Consider the following 21,717-nt stretch of genomic DNA (forward strand, 5'->3'; position numbering starts at 1 on the left):
GCTCCAGTCCCTTTACCAGATCATGGCACTCAGTGCCACGGCCAAGCTCAGGTTAAAAACCTCCAGGGATGGGGAATCCACCCCCTCTCTGGGCAGCCCATTCCAATGCCTGAGCACTCTCTCTGCAAAGAATTTTTTTCTGCTCTCCAACTTCAATTTCCCCTGGCAGAGCTTGAGCCCATCGTGCCCCCTTGTCCTATTGCTGAGTGCCTGGGAGAAGAGACCAACCCCCACCTGTCCAGAACTTCCCTTCAGGGAGTTCCAGACAGTGCTGAGGTCACCTCTGAGCCTCCTCTTCTCCAGGCTGAACACCCCCAGCTCCCTCAGCCTCTCCCCACAGCACTTGTGCTCCAGTCCCTTCACCAGCCTCGTTGCTCTTCTCTGGCCCCGCTCCAGCCCCTCAAATCTCTTTCCTGAAGGGGCCCAGAACTGAACACAACACTCAAGGTGTGGCCTTACTAACTCAGAGTCCAGGGGAAGGGTCACTGCCCTGGCCAGGCTGTGCTGCAGAGGCTTTAAATAAATCTGAGTGAAGTTCCCCAAGTCTCAGCTCCCCAGAATGGGGTGCAAAGGTAAAGTCACAAGTGGATCCTTTGAAGAGGAAATCTTTGTTTGTTCTGGTGCTCTTTTCAGGTGAGTGGGAGAGGTTTTCACTTGGGTGGTGAGAGCACCTGGACCAAGCCAGGTGTGTGTTGATCTGGTACCTGCTACAATAAGGGCAGTTCTCTTGGTGTCACTTCTTTTGGCACAAATGTTCCTACAACACCCTGAGCATTCCTGGTCTGTTTGCTTTATCAGCTGGAGCAAAGGCAATGTGTGTTCCCTGTCACATCCTTCTCTCCTGGTGGCATTCCCGTGTGCCCCCGGGCTCCTGTGGGGTGTGCAGTCCTCGTGTCATCAAGTGGGAGTTTATTAGACCAATAAAGCAGCAGCTGGGAGGTCTTACACTCGTTTTCTAAAGGAATAACTTTGAATTCATGGCAAAGTATGCACAAAGCAGTTTTTGCAGAAGTGGTGTTGCCTTTTGCTGATTTTGGGTAGTGAAGAAATGTGGCTCCTACCTCATGAATTAGACCCTCCCCAGCTTTCTGGTCTGTGGGATTTGTATTTCTTACTCCCCTCTCAGACCCTAATCAATTAGTGCATATTGAACTCAGGAAAAAAGGCACCAAAAAGGCATATTTAGTGTGTGTGACTCTATATGTAGTTCATAGTGAATTCTGAATTTTCCCTGAGTGCTGGGAGTAAGACCGAATTCCTACAGAATTTTCTACAGAGAAGATGCAGGGTTGGTATTAGGGGTTTAAAAGCTGCTGTGCCAAAGTCTCCTGACCTGAATGTTCATGGGTTTGTGTGTTCCCTGGTACAGCACAATTCATGCACTGCAGAAAGAAGAGCTACATGAATGTGATTATTTAGGGTACCACATGGAGGGGTTTTTTGGGAGCTGTCACAGCAGCCTTTGGGCAGTGATGGAGGGTGTGCATCTCACAGGGGAGTGAGTTCTCTGTGCTGCAGCAACTCAGGAGTTCTGCAGCTGCCTCAGTACCAGTTGAAATGTTTGCCAAAGTTCCCCCTGATGCAGCTGAAGCTGTAGGGGGCCCAAGGACAAAGGGATGGGGCCAGTTTGGGAAGGTCTTTTCTGAGTTCTTTCCCCTTTCCACTGGCTAAGTCAGTAAAATTCCCAAGAGAGATTTGCTGGCTCAAGTGCCAGTATTGCTTTGCAGACAGAGAAATAAGTCCTTATCAGAAAGAACTGATACTAATCATAATAAAAATCACACTTTCCCCTCTTTAGTTTCTTCAAGGCCAACATTAGGATCATTCTGGTGTCATATTTTAAAGATCTACAGGAGCAGGATGTGGCCAAAAGGAAAACCACCATGAAAGGGATGTGAAAGTTGACTATACATTTCATCAGATAAAATAAGTGAGGAATTATCAAACATTCTCTGCAGAAAACCCCTCGGGGTCTGAGGTGGGGCATGAAGAGCGTGGAAATTTTGTTTAGAAGTCAATACACACGTTTTAACTTTGATCCACTGTGCAGGGAACACCAGGATAATTCTGTGTGAGTGAAACCTTCACCAACTGTTTGTTTTGCTCCAGACCTACGGTTTAAATGGCTATTAAAACCAAAATGGGGATGTGAAATGAGAAAGAAAATTGAATTTGGAAATTTCTTTTACTAAGAAGAGGTAAGAAGGAAGAGAGCAAAGGAGTCAGAAGCGTCATAAGTGGGGAAAACATTTTATTTTAGGAGAGAGACCTACAGTTTCTTTGATTTGAGGTTGTGTTTAATGGCTTCTGTAATGGCTGCAACATGACTCTGCATCCAGATTTCAGCATGAGTAACAACCTGTTCGTGTTTCATTTAGCTCCAAATGAGAAATTCTGTCTTTTATTGTTTTAGGAAATTAGTCTGTGTACTATTGCTCCTGGAACTTTGTAATTAATCACTAAAGGTTATGGCTGTGGAGAGTTTGTGGGAAATAGATGTCTGAATGATTATAATTGTAGCTGTCAAATCAGAAATATAGTTATACAGAGCACAGAACCTTTGGCTTCCTTTGGTTTTCTTTGTTTTTACTGTAACAAAGACTTGAAGGGCTGCAGTTCTGCTTAAGCAACTCTAGAGGTTGTTGGGTTTTCATCTCAGTGTTACATGTTGACTTCCTACACCACCACTAAATATTTCCCTTGTGCCTTCCTCCTCATCCCACCGTCTGAGAGATGAGTGGAATACTCTCTTTTTGCTATTGTTTATTTTAAATTAAAAACTGTAACTGAGCAGCATTAAGTCCTGAAGTTTTATTGCCAGATTTTTGGGCAGTGTGTCATTATATACAGGCCATTAATATAATAAAAGAAGTGTTGAGGATGTCTTGGCATAGTCACTTCAACCTCCATCTGTATCTGTTGAAGTCAGTATGAAATAATTTTGGGTTTGCTTCTTATTAATACATAGACTGTCACTTTTATAGTTTCTTCTTCTGTGTGTGCACCTTTGATGATGGAAATTTTCCAGAGTTTCTCTGTCTGAAGGCAGAATTTGTGCTGTCAGTTTGAAATGTGAACTCTAACTTGGATGATCACTGACTAATTCCTCAGATACTCCATTGTCCTCCAGGAAATTGCAGGTGTGGAATTGAGCCTTATAAGTGTGTCTGTGAAAGTGGAGAGTAAATGTGCCACTTCTTTTCCTGTTTCTAGTCCAGCTGCTTCCCTTCTGCCATTGGGTCCTACCTCCCTCCTTTTTGTGATGTTAAAAGAATCTCAGGAATGATGGAATTCGATGCTGGAATATTCTAAATAACTTATTAAAAAATTGCTACAAGAGATAATACTGAAACTATAGGAAAAAAATTCCCCCCAAATTAATTTGCATTTATTTTTTAATTGAAGTAATGCATTAGTTCTCAGTGCTGTGGAGAATGTTGTTACACATTTGAGCATTAATGTCCTCCTTCCACTCTCTCTGCGGAAGAGAAAGACATTTTTTTGCACCTTCCTACTCATCATCTGAAGTGTTGCAGCAAAACTTCTCAGGCAGTTGAAAATCTCCTCTTAATGTGGCACTGTGGGTTCTCTGGCCCCACAGTCCTGAGAACTGGTGGCTTGGGGTCCCTCTGCACCTTTTGTAGGATCCTGGAGAGAAGGCTGAATTTAGGGAGCCAGGGGACATGGGTGGATGTGGGGGAAATTCATCCCCCTGAAGTCTCAGATTCCAGGTGGACATAAATCTTGCATGATGCTATTGCTCATTTTTTTGGCCACTCCAGGTGAGCCCTTGGGGGTGAGCGAGGCAGTTTTGGGGTTGCCCTGAGTGCAGGGTGTGCCATGGCCCAGGCTGGTGGCACTGCCAGGGGTGGTGTGGCCTCTCCTGTTCCACTTGGGAAGTGAGGAGGATCAGCAGGGAGCAGCTGGCGGGTCCTGGGGCTGTGTGTGCAGCTCTCCCAAAGCTCTGCCACGTCCTCAGTTTGGTTGTTCTACAGAAATAAGATCCACAAACCAAACCCAAACCTCTGTGGCTGCACAAAGCGAGGTCATCTCCCGTCGTTGTGCAATGCCAGAATTGGGTGGATTGTGGAATTCAGTGTATAATTGCCTGGGGAAACTGGAAACTTATTTGAAATCTGAGCTTTTTTTTTAATAGCATGGCAGCAGGTGATTTGTACAGGTGTGAGAGAGGATAGATGGCAGAATGCAGGGCTGGAGGTGGTACCTGGCCATGCCCTAAGGTGCAGGAGCAGGGCAGGATCAGTGCCTGCTGTCGTGACAGGAGCTGCTTGTGCAGAACCTCCCAGCAAAGAAGAAAGCAGGTATTTCCTTCAGCTGGCTTTTGGAGTTGCCATGCATGATTTAAGAAATGTGTTTTGCTTTCCCCAGAGAGATATCAAACAGTACTAAGTGTTTCAGTGGTATTTCCTTAGGAAGTCAAAATGTTATTCTCTGTGTAGAGTCTTGTTGCTTAATTTCCAGACAAGGAGCTAAGTTAGGCAGAAAAGAAAGGAAAAACACCCGAGCTTTTGGCATCTGAGGATCAGAGGAAAAGCTCTTCATAGAAAAAAAAAAAGTGTTATCTTTTTATCCTTCTTTCCCTTCAGTACCTGCCATGCAGTTTTCTCACAAATGCAAACATCCTTCGCAATCTGTTTAAAAAACCACAAATACATCACTCGGAGGAATATTTAAGGAACCATCAGGAGGGAAAAAAACTCATTGGTTTAATGGAATGCTGTCAAGGAAAATCAGCCTCACAAACGACACAGGGGCAGAATTGATACTTTTGCACTGACACGTTAAAAGAAAATCCCATGCATTATTTAGAAAGGCCCGAAAGCTGTCAGCTGTATGATTGCCGAGTTAGCAGAAGCAGAGGATGCTGCTGGAGTTGAAAAGGAACGCGTGGGCGCCGCTCCATATTGGAACCTTTCTGTTCCCCTCCCACCGCCACTACCAGCGATTACACGGTCAGCACTTTGCAGCTCCTCTCTTTCAAAGTGTTCAACTGCTTGAAAAGTCAAAAGAGGTAGTAGGGCTTTTCTTCTCCAAAGCAGGATGCCGAGGCTGGTGATACCGAAGGGGTTTGGGATTTTTTGATTTTTATGGTGTGTGTGTGTGGCTCAGCTTCGTGAAGGAAGATTTGGGCAGGGCTGTCCCCACGTGGGTGCCCTTCCAGCCTGCACAGTGGATTTTAGGTGAGGCTCAGCCTGTGCAGAACTGGCCCCACCGTTTCAGTCCTGAGGTTCATCTGCCACGGCCGAGCGAGCTTGGATGGTGCCAGTGAAGTTCCTCAGGACTAGAACCTACAGCACCCGGCATTGCCCAGGAGGGCTCCCATCCAAGTACTAATCTGGGGCTGACCCTGCTGAGCTTCCAAGATCTGGCGGGATCGGATGTCAGGGAGGCATTAACTGCCCTTGATTTTTATAGATTTTAGAAAAAAAAGCAAATGTAGCGTGTTCATATTTGTAACAGCTTAAGTTCATTGTTTATATGTCCTCACCCCTACCACAGATCAGTAGCTCAAATTCTTTTAGTTATTTAGTCTTGTTTTCAAGGTAGAATACTGAAAACTATCAGAAGGCCTGCAGAGCAAGACATAAATATAAGCAAACAATCTTGGGACTCAGAACATTGGAAGAACCCCAGAAACCAGAGGAGGGGAAGAACTGATGAAGACAGAGGGTCCCAGTGACCCCAGACTCAAATCTTCAGGAGGTGTAACCAGGGGCTGGACCGAAAGATGTGTGAACTGGGGATTGGGTGGGCAACATTATAAAAACCATGGAAATCAGTGTTTGGAGGGCCCAAAAGCCCCAAGCCTAGACATTAAAGAATCTGCCTTTTTATCTTATCCCATATTAACCTGGCTCAGAGTCCTGGTTTTGGCTTCTCTCACGGCATCACTGGTATTTGATTGTAAGAGTCAAAATGACAAGACCACAGAACAGGTTTTTTTTTTTTCACTCAGGGAGTACCATGTAGATATCATGAAGTCATTTTTCCTGCTGTTAAAGCAACTGTTTTTGTGTAACTTGAGCAGAGAGTTATTGTTTCAAAGTTGCTAATTCTATTTAAAGAACACAAAACATTCATACAGTTTTACAAATATAGTCAGGCAAAACTACTATTGATATTTTAATCAGCACTAGTGAAGCATAAGTTTAATTTTCTTAAATTGTCCTTTGGCCAGGAGGGATATATGAGTCTTGAAGTAAGAGAGAATTTAATGTTTTGTGGGTTTGTGTTGTCTCATCCAAAAACTGGACTGTTTTGGCTCCAGTCCTTGCAGATTTATTAAAGCACTTCATCCCAAAAGTGGAGTCCTCTGTGCTGTTCTCTGAAGGAGATTCCCGTAGTGATCCAACTCAGGGGCTTTCAGGATGTGCTTCCATACTCAGCCTTGGAGGGGAGGATTCTTGGAAGTGCCTTGAACCCACTGGCAGGTGATGGCACAGAAGGTGCAACCTTTGTTTTCTGGTGGAAATGGAGTGAAGGAACTCAAACATTCTCCCAGCACTTCCCAAAGCTGTCCAGAAATGCCCGTGGTGCTGGATGAGCTCCCAGGAGGTGGTTTGGGTGACCCTGTGTGTCAATAATTTAGCTGCCTTTTTAAAAAGTATTAATTTAAACATGAACATAAATACTTTATCATAAATGTATGTGATGATTCACACATACATGTTGATTAATCAGCTGTATTTATGTATTTGGATTGACTGACACCCAGCTCTGAGAAAGATGAAGTAGCTCTGGTTGCAGTTTTAAAACCAATAATGAAAATATAACTCCAGACAAGTTCTGAAAATTAAATTCTCTGTGCCCTTCCCGGTAACTCTGAGGCATCTTTTTCTTGAGAGTATTTCTGTTTCAGATTTTTGATGCTTATCTTCCCTTCCACATGATGAAATTAACTGTGTTTATATAACATCATGAGCTAATGTAAACTGTTTTAAAGATCAAGCAAATTTAGCTTTTATCTTACATAGAACTCTTTTTAGAAAACTTCTTATTAACTGTTTCAGCTCTGGGTTTGAATGCTGTTTGAGTGGGTAATTCTCAGGGGTATATTTTAAATGGATTTATGACAGTTAGATACTAAATGTTTATAAATAGAGAATATATATGTAGTTGTAAGTTTATATTTCTGCAGTTAAACATATCAAACAATCTGCTTCCTTGGTGTATTTTGGCTATTATTTATTTGATGTCAAATAGTTCCTTTTTTCCAGAGCATAAAGTACTTTTTTTTTTTTTTTTTTTTTAATAAAGACAGAATTCCTTACAATTAGTTCTAACTTTTACTGGAACAAATTTAATATAGAAAATCAAGATTCATACCTATTAAAAAACCCCCTTCCTAATGCCAACCCCAGTCCCTGTGGGTGCACAGAGCGTGATCATAAACAACCTCTCCAGATTCTTGCCGTATCTGCTCTCAGAACTGAGTGCAGCACAAGATAAACTAATGACAACATGCAAATGGTATGGCCAAACGGTGTGGAATTGAGAACTTTCACATCTCTGTCACCTTTCAGCTCCCTTACAAATTTATAGGCTCCGAGTGCAGAGGTCTGAAGCTTCAAAGCTCAGAAAACGGAGGTGCGGCATGAACTAATCTTCATTTTTTTCCCCTATCTTCTTACAGCAGCACTAATGGAAATGTATTTTGTTTAATGACTCTGAAATCCTGTTTGTAATTAGATGTGGGAATTGGTCTTACTTTGTAACAGATGATACTGGAATAATAATATGAGAGATGCTACGCTGAGACCACTATCCTCCTAAATCTATATCATTTTTCATTTTATTGACAGGAAATGTGTTCCTGGAACAAAGAGATTGATTTTAAAGAGTAGAAAAATAATGTCTAGTAAAAACTCAGATGAAAACATTTTAGCATTACTTTAAGTGTATCACAAGAGTATATTAACCCTTTATTTTTCATTTTAGTAGAGTCTTGCTAAAATTGTTGCGTTGTGGCTGATAAAATCTTTGACTGGAGGCACCAAAAGGTAGGGAACTTTAATTAATGGCGGGGTGCAGGCAATTAAAATGCATATCATATTTCAGAAGGATTATTCAAAATAATTAATTTAGTCTCTTAAAACACTTTTAGAGCCGTAACTGAAGCCATTAGGAGTGGGCAGGGGGTGGGGAGTGAGGCTGAGCTCCTGCCGGCCCCTCGGAGCTGTGCCCGTCCTGGCTGGCTCCTGGTGCCATAAATCATCCTGCCCACTGCACAGCCAAGGCTCCTTTCTTGCCTTGGTTGGCACCCTCACTTTTGAGGGGAGCAGCTGAAATTCGTGGTGAGGATCAACCTGCTGAAGGTTCCTTGGGGGTGTCCCCCGTTCAGACAAGGTCTGGTGTCCCCTGCAAGGCACAGATGAGGGGGGAGTGCTGCTCATCAGAATGCACCACATTTAGGGCTTTCTGTAGGAATTTTTATGGAGAGCAGAACAGATTAGATGCCCTGCACTTCAAAACAGGAGAAATGAGTGCAGTGTGGAGGTTTTAGGGGGTTGTGTGACTGCTGAAGGACCTGGTGCTGAGCTGCCCTCTGGGCAGGGCTGGGGTGAGGAACCATCTCTGCCTTCCTGGTTGGTGCTCGGTGAGAAGGGGGAGGAAAAGGAAAAGGGGGTCCAGACCTGCCCCTCTGAAAAGGATTTTGAATTCCCTGTTAAAATACCCTTGGGTAAAAGCAACAGCAAACATGGGAGCAGGAACCATGAACTGGTGATGAGCTGAACTCTGGCAATGGGGCTCCCAAAATTCCTTAGTGATGTGCAGGTTTCCCACAGTGCTACCAAAAAACAGGGACAGTGAAGCACCATGTGCCAGATACACCCTTTTGATTTCTTTTCAGGTCCTTTATGTCCTCTTGTTTCTCAAAATCTCACCTGCTGCTCATTTTGCACAAAGTAACCTGTGTAAATGTTTGCACTCTGGTGCAAGAGTGTGTTTAACTCATGTTTAATTTCCCATTTTGGGGCTAAGGAATCCTGTATGTAAAGAATTCCAGTGTGGCAGGAAAAGCAAAGTATTAGTGGTGGTTGCCTTTGTGAACAGTGAGTCAACTCGAATCTCACATTAATGATACTTTGACAATAGAAAGTACTTCAATATTTTAATTACATTGTAAAGTCTGGAACATTCTTGTTCTTGTTCAGGCCTATCTAAGTTAGGATGAAAAGTGGCATATTCCCTTTGATGTGGGCCACATGCTGAGAGTCCCCAAAGGATGTCACTGGGAGTGATACAGCTGCCAACAGCAGGAGCCTCATGAATTACAATTCTAATCAGATGTTTTAAAAATAAAGCCCCCCAACGTACAGTTAATTTATGTTTGAGGCAAGAAATGTTTGTGCTGTGGTTATTTGGAATATTTTCTCAGATAAAGGCAAGGCATTAATCCCCCCCCAAATGTTCCTGCCGTGGGGTTTTCGTTAAGGATTCAGCGCTGGGTTTGTGCAGAGTGCCCTGAGCTGACACTTGTGCAGCTGAGATTCCATAGCAGTTTTCCTTGCAACAGTTGGTGCTGTTGAAATGTCTGGCTGATTTGTGAATTTGGTGAGACAGGAGTCACTGTGGTCTCCAGCAAAATCCTCCTTTCCTTGCAGCCCCAGAGTGAGAGGCATCCCTGGCTGCTGAGCAGGACATGCACAGCTCACAGCCCTCCTGCTTTTTATAGAGCAGTTCCACTCGAGTTTTGGTTGCCTTTAATCGAGTTTTTATCCATGAGAAAAGCAGGATTATGCACTTATTTTGGTGATTTTAAGGGAAGCATCTGACAGTTTTGCATAATAGGTTATGCTTTCTGCTCCATATTCTGTTTAAAAAAGCTGGAATCCAAAGCTGTGAGTGACATTTTGGTAGAATTTTAGCAAGTACAGTCATTACCAAATTAAAAATAGATACAGGTGGGTAGTCTGTGTTTTTAGCTTCTTTAAAAAAAAATCCAACCCCAACTGTATACAAGAGCAGCAGTTTATCAGATCTTTCTGTCACAGTTAGGAAAGACCAGCAATGTTGTCTCAGACCTTTATCACCAGAGTCTTTTCATTTCCATGCCTGCAGCATCTCCTTCTCAAATGAAATTTTTATTCTGGATTTGTTGGAAGGTTAATTTGAATTAATAAGATCACAAAAAAAATAATTAAAACTTGGTTTATTTAGTCATGGAGAAAGAAGAAAATGTTGTTGCCACCAAATAATTGAAGCTCCTAATTTTTGAAGGAAAACGTGGATTTTTAGCAGGAATTTCAGATGCCATCATAATGTGTTTATTATCTTGGAAATGTAACTAAACAAGAAATATTTTAGGTTGGCCAATGTGTGTGTTGGTTTTTATTTCATTTTGGGAGGCACAACAGCAGCACCTGATGCTCCCAACATAGCAGGATTTTCCAGATTAGTTCTGGAAGTTTTGTAGGCTTGTTAATCCTGGCCATTTTTCCAGTGTTTTCCCTGAGTCTTCCTTGTTAAAGTCTTTCCTTCTTGTCCTGTGGGTACAGAGAGCAATTTATTCCTTTTAATTGCTGAACATGCCTTGTTTGCAGTGAGGGCTGTTAGTGAGTCTCCTGCCTGTCGTCCCTTCCCTCCACTAAACAACAATTTCTAATAAAGACCCAGAGTTTTGGGTAAGTTGGTTAATTTATCTGAGTGTGCAGGATGGAGACTCACCTGCCCTTCGCTGTGGACCATTTTGTTCAGTTGAGTTTGGCCATTTTAAGGTTCATTCTGTCTCTACACCTTGACTGAATTCCGAAGGAAAATGAAAATTGATGGTTGAAACTGAAAATCAGCATTTCCTGTCTACATGCTGTGCATTTTTAAGCTGTACCCAGCCCTCTGCAATTAATGCTCTTTGTTGTATATCTTCTGTATTTACAATATATTTGACAATAAAACCTTTTTTGACATTTAATCAGTAGCAGAGTTGTTCCACTCTCATTATATATTCATGAACTTTATCACCAAGACAAGACATAAATGTTGAGCTTCCCTTTAAGATCAGACAGACATTGATATTTAAGACGTTGGAAATTGGGGGGGGTGTTGTGACTCTTCTACATTTGCACAACATAAAAATGAGAAGAGATTCTGCTTTTGTGAGGGTGCTCAGGCTGCTCTAAGGGTGAAACTCTGGGACCAGTGAAACTGTAAGAGCTGTATATGAAATTATTGATGCCATGGGCCATCAGAGGCTGCTTTTCCCCCTTTTCCTCTAAGGCTTCTATTAGTTAAATTGTCAGTTTATCTTCTCTTATTTCAGAAGGAAATTGGAAAGGTAGCAGGAAAAAGTGTCTTGCAAGTTCCTGTGGATCTGTTTGTTGGTTGATTGTCTCTTAAGAATTTAATGTGAGGGGGAATTTTGGCATTTCATCCTTGGGAAATAAATATTCCCCCTCGTTTACAGCTCTCCCGTTTTTCTGGATTTTGACCAAGTAGATGTTTTTTGGAAGTTGAGTCCAACTTTATTCCTTTTCTCTGTAAAATCCCAGATCTGGGAAGAAAAGGCCTTTAAAAAACACCAGAATAGAATGAGTAAGATTTGTCATTTCAGTTTTTAAACACCAAGCATGTCAGGGTATATCCTGTATATTAAATGACATTTCTGTGCCAATGAGTGATAGAACTTTAATACAAAAATATTATTGAAACAGAAGGGAATTTGCATGAAACTTCTGAGTATCCTTAATTTTGGAGGATAATCTTTATTGGGCCTCTCTGAATTTAAACTCAGTCATTGTGTCTGTAAAAGAAATACTTGCATTGTCCTGTTGCTCAGAACTGATAGTTATTTTGTCTCCAACAACCTAAGAACTCTTCTTTCTGCCTTGAATAATTACAGCCCCAGCCCTGCCCCTGTACTGTGTAAATGGCAAATCCAAGTCATCAGATAGCAGTGAATCTTCAGCTTGGATTAAAAAAGAGTATTTTATTTATTAGATGCAGTTACAGCACTGAAATAAATGGTTGATGCAGTTATGCAACATCTCACCTTCAAAATGTAATCATCTACAAGTGCAATTTATTTTTCATAAGCTCCTGCCCTTTTAATATGATTCATTAGATTTTTTTCCCTGCTGTTTGTTCATCTATTTGGATGGAGGCTCCAGGCATTTATTTCTCCTCTTCCTTAATCTTTGATATAAAAATATTTTAAAATGATGTTCATATTATTTAAAGAGTTTCAGACTGAAAAGTTTGAAGTTGCCCAGAGAGAGGTTGTGAACTCCCCATCATCCCTGGAAGTGTCCAAGGCCAGGCTGGAGCAATGTGGGATAGTGGGAGGTGTCAGGGTGGAAGGGATGGGCTTTAAGGTCCTTCCAAGCCAACCCATCCTGGGATTCTGTAATTCCATATTACCTGAGGTGTGTGACAATAACCTGGTCTAGATAGAAAATTGCCTCAAAGCTCCTCCATTTTTAGTTGTCTTAATTGTACACACACAATAACTTCTAATTCAATTAAGCCCAGCCCTTCCCTGCACTGGCTTGTGTGGCAGAATCCATGCAGGGGACTATAAAAAAGTCATTAGTTGGGTAATATCAATTTAACAAGTTTTAGCTCATTAACCTTGCCAGCAGCAGTGCTGCAGAGGGGAACCTTTGGCTGCTGTTGTTCTCCCAGTCCCAGTTCCAGCTCTGCTGGGCAAGTGCCCCCTAATAAACCACAAATTACAGCTTTGCAGTCAAACTAACAAATGGTTCCTGTGGTCATGCAGTGTCTCACCTTCAAAATTCAGTCAGCTGCAAATTGCAGAGATACTTCTTAAGTTGTTTTTTGTTTTCTGGATTTACTTTTGAGAAATCACAGTTACCTTTCTAATAAAATTGTTGGTTCAGCTTTAGAAATAATGTTTAATCCTGCTGTAGGTGCCATTATAAAGTAGGGACATGAGCAATTGTTTCAAACTGGGGTACCAAGAAATGAAAGAAAGAACTTCAGCTGTCAAAACTCTGCTGAAGTTCTGTGAGTTTGAAAAGGGATAATTCCAAGTGATTTCAGCTTTGAGAATTTACCAAAACACTGTGCACTCTGCATTGCACAATACAAAACACCTATGTTGAAAATCCATTACAAAATAAAGCTAATAAATTGTTGTACTTTTAAGATACTTAACACTGTGCTCCCAGTATTTACCAAAATCCCTTCTGTGCATTGGAGCTGGGCTTTACCTAAGGAGCATTTTTGAGTAATCCATAAAATATTTTTTACTAAAACCCCTGGGGGTGATTTGGATGCAGGACAAGCTCATTTTTGTGAAGTCTCTCATCTGAGACTTAGTTCAGAAAGAATCACCTCGACATGAAATAACAAAATTAACATGTGCTGGGTAGTTGGGCAAACATGTCCATAAAGCCCAAGCTGCCTCTGCAAACATTGGTTTTCCTTCTAAAAAGGGACATTGCATTATTTGACATTTATGAAAACCTGTTAGAATTATGTGGAACATGTAGTGGCATTTCTTGTGGCAAATGTATGTTATCTTACATTTAAGTTAAACCAAATATAGGCACATTCCTAAATGTATATGTATGAATGTGTCTCAATTTATTTGAAAGGAGAACCACAAACCAGACTGCAGGTTTGTGCCTTCTAATTTGGAGCTTTGCAGTCTGACCATGTTCACTGTAAATTTAAATATCTTTCAGGATATTCAAGCCTGATTACTTGGCCTCACCTGAATAATGTAGCTTAGAACTAAAGCTTGGGTGTGAGTAGCTCTTGTGGTATCCTGACTGCAAAATCCAGCCCTTCTGAGAGGTTTTGGAGAGAAAAATGTGTATTGCAGGAGTCTCAAAGGTTTGTTGAGCAGTGTTTTTAAAAGCTGGCATAATTTAGAAAAGGGAGGTTCAGCTGCACAATATGGGGGTTTGAGGAACCCTTATTTTGGGGGGAACACTATTTTGGGGGTTGTTGGTGCAGCAGAGACATGGATGGAGTGTGTTGGCAGAGTGTGACACCAAAGAGAGATGTCATGATGAGCAGGGCTGTGTGTGGCACTCAGGGAGGCAGAGCCCTCCATCCCTGGGGTGAAATCCCAGACCAGCAGCAGGCTCTGTCCCTCTGGGAGTGAATGCCAGGCTGGGGGCTGTGCCATGGGCTGCTGGCACAGAGGGCATCTCTCAACCCTTCAGCAGTGAGCACGGCTCTCTTTCTTATTCCTTCTTAAACTGAAAACTGCCTGGAATCTCAGAAGTGCAAACCACATCTTGAAGCTTCCCAAACTACAGAGCTTTGGGAAGAGTGTCTGTGTCATTATGTTTAATTTGCACATACCTCACCAAAGAAAGGGCCAGGGGAGCCAGGCCGAGAACACAGCTGTACAGGCAGCTCAACTAATTGCCTCGCCATCCTCAACCTCATTTATCTTCATTTCTTCCCAATTATACCAAATTATCAATAGTCTCTGTTGCATCAGAGCCTTAATCCCCTTTATTCAGGCGGCATTAGATAGTGGCAGATGAATTCTTGGAGGGAGTCAGGGTAAACAGCCATGAAATGCCACCTCTGGCAGATGGCATTGCTCACAAGAAATGTGACAAAACATTTGGAATTTGTTACCAGGCATTGGTATGAGAAGGCAAGCTGTCAATATTTTTTTAAATGATAATCAAGGTGGTGCATACTTCCACCACAAGCTGAAATGAATCCTGGCCAAAAGCTCAAGCTTAGTTAAGTTCAGCTTGGCACTGTGCTATTCCATTTTGTTGCAACAGCCTCTCACTTTTTCTTCTTAAGAAATATTTTCACTTTATCTGGTATTATTACCAACATTTTGGTAGTGTTTGTTCTGATAGTAGTTGTTACTTATGGTTTTGTGTAGCTCAGAAATACTAATTTGAAGATGCAGAGTATCCTTTGCACAGTAACAAATTTAGGATGTGTTTCCTTGAATGGTTTGTCTGACACTTGGTCATTGTGAGGGGTTTGATCCTCCTCCTCAGAGAAGCCAATGCAAAACTCCCACTGATACTCCTTGAGGAGAATTAAACTGGAAATGAGATGAGAGCACCCTGCACCCTCAGGCTGGGCTTGCTGAGTGAGAGAAACGTTCTGAGAGTCAGAGATGGATTGAATGTGTAAGATGTCCAAGTGCTGTGGTAGGAACTTATTCAGATATTCCTGTGAGCAAAAGTGGAAGTGCTTCTCAGAGGAAGTACAAAGTTGGCTGCTAATGTGGTTCAAGGGGTTTTGTGTGTTATTTTTAGACTGGCATTCAATGAAACACTGGAGATGTCACCGCTGACCTTTTGTGTGTATTGGGTTTACTCACAGGCTCTCGTGGTTTGGCAGCACTCTAAATATTTTGGAAGTCAGTAATACTTAGTGCAAGGGATCAGATGGCAGACATGAAAAATGGAGCACCTTCAGAGTCAGGAGGTGCCTTTCAGTGTTGCCCACCCTGACACAGCTCGTGGGACTGGGCAAGGTCTGCCCTTGCTGATCCTTCGTGGGAACAGGGGCTGTGGCAGTGACTGCAGAGCTGGCACAGCCACTCAGCTGCTGTACAAAGGGATTTTGGGCATCCCTTTCTCATTCTCTGCTAAAATCTCCAATGACTCTGGTGCAGATGCTTGGAAGATTGTCCAGCTTTGTATTTATGAAGGCCACAGACTGTATTTAATTCTTTCAAGCCATGCTTTATATTATATAGAGTTCTTTCAGTATTAGGAGCTTTTGAAAGGATTATAAATACATAATCCATTTATGTCACTTGTAATCAACTCAGAAGATTGCAATCTGTAACTCAAACTGTTCTTAGTAATTATTGCAAGGAAATAGCAAATGATGAATTGTTGAAACTCCAATAACCTGATTTTGGGCCATAGCATTACCTCTCTGCCATGGATGGCAGGATGTTCTCAAAGCCTCTCAAAATCAAACCAAACCATCTGTCTGGTTACAGTCCTAGCAAAAATACACAGAGGTTCTTTCAGTAAACTGTGAAATATGGGAAAATATCAAGTAATTTTTAAGAAGGCAGAGAATTCTTAGTTGTGAGTGAAGGTGTCTCTGATGAGCATTGCTGGGATACAGATCTGAGCTCTGTCCTCCTTGGCTGCAGTTGTTGGGTTGAGGAGGATTGTTGGGTTGAGGAGGATGTGTGTTCATCCTTTCTGGCAGGCAGCCCTACAAACTGTGTGCAAGAGCTGAAAGTTAAGCTGTTTTATTTCTGGCTTGTGCATCATCAACAGTAATAAAACCATGACAGACCAGGATTTTGACCTTCTTTCTCTCTCTGTGAAGTGCACGTGTTTCTGAAGACAGGTGGTGGTCCTGCAGCAGGAAACAGCTAAATTTGTTGTTGATGGTTCTGAACCAGAAGAGACACCTTGTTCCAGTACAGCATCCTTATCTTTGTAGAGAAAGATAAAGAGCAATAAAGTCACACACTTGTTAATAAAATGTTGGCACTGCACACTGTGTAGAAGAATCTGAGTAGGGTTTTATAACTTACTATTTCATCCACTACAAGAAGTAGGAGCCATCAGAGGAAGGCAACAAATGTCAAGTTAACCCCCCAAAACACACTTAAAAATAACATGAGGTGGTTTTTCATCCAGTGCATTGGCAAAGCTGGGGAACTCCTGCACAGGGTATTGTGGGTGCAAAAAATTGACAGGTTTTATTGAATGGGAAAAAATAGTCTACTGAATGTTGTTAAATTCAAGGAAAATTCATCTCTGTCAGGTGTTTCCTAATGCCTGAATGGTTGGAGAGTGTTCTGGGAGGATGGCACTGCAGGTTGGGCTGTGGCAGGTTGGATTCAGTCATTCTGGGAGCTCTTATTCCTGAAATACCAGGGCTAATTTTCCTTCAGCAAACCATAAATATCTGTAACTATTGATATGAAGATTGCAAGCTCCCCTCCCCCTGGATAACTATCAGCTAACAGGGCAGCAAACCCTCATTTATCAATTATCAGAGCTCATTAGGGTTGGTATTTGTACATGACTAAATCAGCAAAAGAACAGAGGAGAGTGGGTACAGGTGGGGAGCTCTGAGAGGTGCCTGTGGATATCAGTGCATTTTAGTGACAATTATTGTAACAGTTTGTGTCAAACTTGCTGTAAATATGAGGTTTCATCTTCACTTTGATGGGCTGCAGTGGTGGAATGAGTTGAATGAGCCACTGAGGTGTGTCTGGGAGTTTGAGTTCAGCTGAAGGTTCTTGGAGCAGTTTGTGGGTTTAGCAAAGCAGTCCCTTCCATCCCATTGCCTTTGCTTTCTTTTTCCTGCCCCTCAGGGGCAGTGAGGAGGCTCTTCTGGCATTGTAGAATCGTTGTGGTATCCAATCCTTGATCCTCATGTGGAGGCTTCAGAGCACGTGGCATTTCCCACCTTCCTGTTTCTTTGTTCATTTTAAAAGAAGCAGTGGATGGTTCAAGAGGGATGGTTTAGGTTCCTAGATAAATATTACATCTCTGCTTTGATCTTCTCAAAAAGCATCTTCCTGGCATTAATTGTTCTTAATTAAATTGGCATCAAATATTCTGACATATTCCCAGTTATCTTCAGTGTCCTGTTTGCTGTGAGATCAACTTTGATAATGCTGTCATTAAGACTTTTCAAAAAGTTTGGGAATTATTTTCAGATTTCAGATGCCTCCTTATTGTGTAATTATCAACAGATTACTTCACCTAAGTCCTGACAGACATATTTTTTAAGTATGACTGACTGATGGACAGATTGGGAATTGCTGAATTAATGGGCACATTTCAAAGCTTTGGCAGGGCTGAGCAGTAATTACATCTGCTGAACCACTTGATAAGTTTTTGGAAGTAGCCCAGTAAAGCCATCACTGGATTTCTTGAGTTTTAATATCTCACCCTACACACTTCCCTGGCTTTCTTTAGGGCACAGGCCAGAAGTTGATGGAGCCAAATGCACAGAGCTCAACAAATCCATGGAGAAAAGGTTTAAATGCATTGCAAACCTGCCATGGAGGTTTTCAGATGGGTCTCCTGGTCTGGGGGGCTGATTAAAAATCTTGGTCCCAGTTTATGTTTGGGGGTAAAAAGGAACCACAGAAAGTGGCCATGGTGACGTGGTCTCTGTGAATAACATCATCTCCTGCCAATGCAGGCACAGAATTTGGGGTTAAATTGGTTGCAATCCTGACCCAGAACAGTTTTATGGTTTTCTGACAGCTGACCAGGAATGTGACCTGGGTGGTCTGTCCCTGACCTTGCTGCAGTGAGAGTCTCTGTTTAGCAAACAGAACAACAATGAGGTTCTCCCTGATTTTGTCCATGGAAAGACTTGACAGAAAATTGTAGCATGAAATGTTTTAGCAGAGGATCTTCTGTGTAGAGCAAAAAAAGTGACCATTTCCTCAGTTATTGAGCTGAGATTGGGACTTTGGTAAAAGCAAATATTCTGAGCCACCTGACAACACAGGGGCTAAAAGTGCTGGCAAAGACACTTGTGGTGTTTTGGGAGTAATGAGGGTTCTATATCAGACTTTTTACAAAGAAGTTAGAGGGGCAGAACACTTGGGAATTGGCAGTGCTGAGATAACAATGCACTGATTACTTTCTTTGCAGCTGAAGTTATGCTTAATATGCCCAACAGGATGAAAAATATGTTTAAAAAGAATTTTAGAATAAAATTGGCCAGTGAAGATGGTCTTGCTTTTTACAATTGGAGTTCAAGTCTTCAGAAATGTATGACAACAAAAAATAAACTGACAGACAGAGACTGAAACTGTGGTTGTGCAATTTGGAGGTGCCTCTGACAGAGGGCATTTCATTCAGCTCCCCCACACAGTTGTAAGGCTGATAAAGTGAATTTGAAACCAAATGAAAAGAAACTGTCACCGAATTGCACTTGGATTACGTTCTGGAGATCTTTCAATATCTAAAAAAGCAAGAAAATTAAATATATCTGCACCAAAAAAGGATTTTGGTGTTTGTTTGGAAGAACAGAAATGCACAGGGAGGTTTAATGCTTGAAGACTTGTGGCCTTAAGAGTTACCTTATAAAATTGTTAATATCAGAGGTGGGGGAGAAGGAGCATTTTCAGAAAAAATGAAGCTGAGCTCATCACCTGCATTTCCTTCAAATAAATAAAATGAAACAATCAGAGGCACTTTGTTTACAGACACGTGTGTGACTAAATCTTGGCAGTGGGGCAGTGAGTGCAGGTGGGCCACCAACAGCACCTGTGTGGATTGTTTGGGCTGGTTTTCCCTATTTGTTCATGGTCCCTGTCATTTAATTCCTGAACTCACCTGAATTTGCCAGTTATACAGAATTTGGCTACTGGGCTGTCTAATGGCACTAAGGGAATGTTTACAGGGAATGGACTGGGGTTTCACAGAATCCCAGACTATTCTGAGCTGGAAGGGACCCCCAAGGATCATCGAGTCCTACTCTTAAGTCAATGGCCCACAGAGGGGATTGAACCCCTGACCTTGGCATTATTACAGCCAAGTTTTAACCAACTGAGCTGATCTCAGCATTGGTTGTTGCATTAGTTCTGATTTTGCTTGGTTGAACATGTAATTCATGCACTGATAAATAACTTCTCTCAAATAACCTGTTCAGACTAGTCAATACCAGACTTTTAATTACTGAAGTATATAATATATTTTAACTATACATTTATGTATCATAATTATTTAGGAATATCATGACTAACCCTGTCTCAGCAAACCCATGTGAGCCCACCTTTCTCTGTGCCCCCTGAAACCTGCCCTGCATTGCCCTGCATGGTGCAATCAGCCCTTTTTTAAGCCATGTTGTGCCTTTAGGTGACAGTCTGAGAGCAGCCCTGTGGTCTCAGCTGGGTGTTTGAGGCAGTCCAGGAATTCCTTCCCACTTCATCCTGGCTCTGGTGGGGAAACCACAGTCTCTGCTTGGACCTGAGGAGCACCAGGAGCTCGGGAAGATGAAGATTCTTGTCTCTCTTGCCCTTTCTTAATGCTGAGTACAATCAGTTCTGGGACAAGATCGACCAGAATGCAAACAAGATAAGGAAAAATTACCTCTTTGTCCTTTAGTTTTATCTCTTGGAGGGAAGGTCATGGGGAGTGGGGAAGAGTGTTAAAGTAAAGCTTTGGGTAGAGTGTGTAAATGATGTATTGGCACCTTGACAAACCAACAGACTTCTCTGATCAGATTCCTGTGGCACTTATGAATCAAGTTACCAATATTTTAAAATGAAAAATGCTGTCTCATGTAAAATAAATAAAAAGCTGAATTTCCCTTCATATAAAAGAGGTAAGTCCCAATGCTGCTTCCTGTTACTTCCTTTTCCTTAGTGTTGTATGTTTGCTTTGTTCTTTCATGTATTTTCCCCCTTTTGTTTCATATATACCTTTCTTGAAATCCAGCTCTCTATATACAGTGGTATATTTATATTTGTTTTATTTTAGACTCCTTATCTGCTCTATTAAAAGGAATAAGAGCCTTCACTTGCTCAATATGGACAAAGAAATTAATTTTCCATAATAAAACTTTCTCCAAAGATCAAACCTTCTGAATATGATGAGAAAAAAAAAAGAATTACTTTTCTGGGGTGTATTGTGTGATTCATAGAATAAAATTTCATTTTTAGTTTCACTTATTAGCTCATCATGCCAAAGACAGGATTGAGAATCAAAATATGACATCTTTGCCTTATGGATGGTACCTGTTTGGAGAAGAAATGAGAATGAACAGAAATCTCCTGAAAAATTGTGGTTAAACCTGAATTTGAAGTATTAAGAAGGATTTACCTTTTATGGATGCATTCACTTGTAATTGTTATGGTAACAAAGAGTTGGAAAATATGCATTGATATGTGTATATGTCAGATATGTATTTGCTGATCTAAATGCTGACAACTCTGTTACTAAATAAGAAAATTGGATGCTGAAAAAGAAATACTTTAGTGAATGTTGCATGACAGTAAAAGCACTGAGTGTACCAGCAGGTTTGCATTTCCCATATTTGGTGTATGCTGTGGATGTAGATCTGCCTTGTTATTAATTAGTATAAAATCTTTTTCTTCCTGCATGGGAATAGATACTGAAGGGAAGAATGCAGATTTTCTTGTCAAATGGGTCTTCTTCAGCTCTGCAAAGGGATTGTGGGTGGGATGGCCTGGAGGAGTCTGGTACAGGGCACAGCATTGGCACCTGTGAGCTCTGACTTCTCTCCCTGCTCCGTTTTCCCACTGGTGAGCCAGGAAACAGGGGAAGCAGCTTTGTAATTCTGCACCTCAGCTTTCCAACTTGGAGCTTATCCCTTCCCTTAAAACACTTCACAACTGAACAGTTCTAGGTAAGAAGAAGTCCTAATTATTATTCCCTCTTCAGGAGAGCTGCTCCTTGCAGGAGCTGCAGCCCAGATGAGCTGTTGTTATCTGGGGGATGCTGCAGGCTCAGGATGCATTTCATTCAACAGCCACTTTTATTACACACCAAACACTCAGCTGGATTTTTTTCTTTCTCTAAGGAGAAGTGAAAGGGAACATGAGAACACAGGAGTGGTCTGTGGAGATAAGTGTATTGCAATTTATTCTTGGGTTGCTGGCACTGAACCCTGGAGCAGATTTACAAGTGGAATTTGCAGGGGAAAAAAGTTATTATTGTCTCCATCTGTAAGTAAAACTGGCCTGGGGATTTGGGCTGCACCACATGGTTTAAATTCAGTTTGCCATTGCATTGCAGGGTTCCTGGGTTTCCTTCAGCAGGTTCTTCCCAGTGCAGG

At 41.8% G+C, this 21,717-nt stretch overlaps 1 protein-coding gene across 3 annotated transcripts in view; it reads left to right on the forward strand.

The window, feature by feature from the left end:
• Positions 1-21,717, forward strand: part of DACH2 (dachshund family transcription factor 2) — a 240,484-nt gene that overhangs the window by 155,587 nt on the left and 63,180 nt on the right. The gene's annotated exons all lie outside the window — the stretch shown is intronic.

Source organism: Pithys albifrons, chromosome 14, assembly GCF_047495875.1.
Source record: "Pithys albifrons albifrons isolate INPA30051 chromosome 14, PitAlb_v1, whole genome shotgun sequence".
In the NCBI taxonomy this organism is placed as follows: Eukaryota; Metazoa; Chordata; class Aves; order Passeriformes; family Thamnophilidae; genus Pithys; species Pithys albifrons.